Source organism: Penaeus monodon, chromosome 21, assembly GCF_015228065.2.
Source record: "Penaeus monodon isolate SGIC_2016 chromosome 21, NSTDA_Pmon_1, whole genome shotgun sequence".
NCBI lineage: Eukaryota > Metazoa > Arthropoda > Malacostraca > Decapoda > Penaeidae > Penaeus > Penaeus monodon.
Genome location: NC_051406.1, coordinates 45,529,948 through 45,530,595, shown reverse-complemented (window position 1 = coordinate 45,530,595; position 648 = coordinate 45,529,948).

Here is a 648-nt window from a genome sequence, read left to right as displayed (position 1 = left end):
GTAAAATCCTTCTCTGTGTTAGGGGCTACAATGCCCTGGTAGGAGTAGGAAAACCAGTAGTTAGCTCTTGAACTTTATTCTAAAAGAAATCTTTAATAGGAACAATAGGGACTAGTAGTGTATATAGGAAAGCAAAGTGAAGAATTGTGGCCCGTCTGAGGCCCAGGTTGGGAAGAGATCCCTCTTCCTAGACTGAACTCATTCTGGCTTGACTTCCTTCGATCTCATGGCTTAGCATGAAATACACAATAAGCTAATTCACATGCAACAGAAAATCTCGACTGAATTGAATTGGTTGTAGAAATGATGTAGAACTTTAAGAACAAGACAAACCAAAATAACCAAAAACTGAGAGTTAAGGTGGTCAGTTCATGGATTGGCAGACAGTTGGAGGCTTACAATGTTCTTCATTCTTTTGTCTTTGTTTCTCTTGAAAATTATAACTCAGTCTTATAGGAAGAGTGAAGACATCCTTGAGACAGGGAAGAGCAAGAGACATATGTAGTAATGTCTGTCTTTGAAAAAGGTTGAACTCGTTATGGCTTAACCTTCCTCAACCTCTGGTAAGGTCAGTTCCCACACATACATGGTGTGAGCATTACATTCAGCTACCCATTTGGGATTATTCAGGTATTGTTTTCTGTCCCT